A 940-nucleotide genomic window follows, 5' to 3' on the forward strand; every position below is an offset into this window, starting at 1 on the left:
TATTTACATGGTGGATTATGTTGATTTTCTTATACTGAATCATTTCTGTGTACCTGGTCTGACTCCCACTCGATCATGCTGTGGGTTTGTTTGTTTGTTTGTTTCTATATTGTTGGATTCTATTTGCAAGGATTTTGTTGAGAAAGTTTGCATGTATATTCATGAGGGATATTGATCTATAATTTTCTTTTTGAGTGATGTCTTTGCCTGGTTTTGGTATTCAGAGTTATTTTGTTTGCTTCATAAAATGAATTTGGTAGCTTTCCATCATTTTCTATATTATGGAATAGTTTGAGTAGATTTGGTAGTCATTGTCTTCTCTGAATGTTTAGTAGAATTAACCAATAAGGCTGTTTGGGCCTGGAGTTTTTAATGACACACACCAGGAAGCAAAACGGAATAAACAGGCAAGCAACCAACAGTGAAAAGATAAAGTAATAAAGGACACAAAAAAATGAAAGACAGGCAGGGATCAGAAAAAAAACCAGGAATAACTTAAAAGAGAAAAGAGAAACAGGAAAATGGAGCTATAGAAGAGAAAGTAAAGAGAGAAAAAAAATAACCCTTAGAAAAACTAGGGAGAGGGAAGATGAAAAGAGAAAGAGAGTAGAAAGTAGTAAAGAAAGATCTAAAGGGGGGAAACAAAGAAGAAGAGGGGAAATGAGAGGCAGAAGAGAAAAAGGAAAAAAAAAGGCAGAAATAAAAAGGATAAAATTCAAGGGAATGGAAAAAGCAGAAGGAGCAGAAAGAATAAAGAGAAACCAAAACAAAAAAGTGAATCCCAAAACAAAAGTAGTTGTTGGAGACAATACTGGGGGGGTGGGGAGGAGCAGGGGGGAAGGAGGGGCTCCTGCAAGCCAAGGATCTCATGAGGTGGGTGTGGGAGGGATGTGACAACAGCATTCCTGGCCTTAGATGGAGTTCCTGTGGACCTCAGTGG

Source organism: Chrysochloris asiatica, unplaced genomic scaffold, assembly GCF_000296735.1.
Source record: "Chrysochloris asiatica unplaced genomic scaffold, ChrAsi1.0 scaffold00425, whole genome shotgun sequence".
Taxonomy (NCBI): domain Eukaryota; kingdom Metazoa; phylum Chordata; class Mammalia; order Afrosoricida; family Chrysochloridae; genus Chrysochloris; species Chrysochloris asiatica.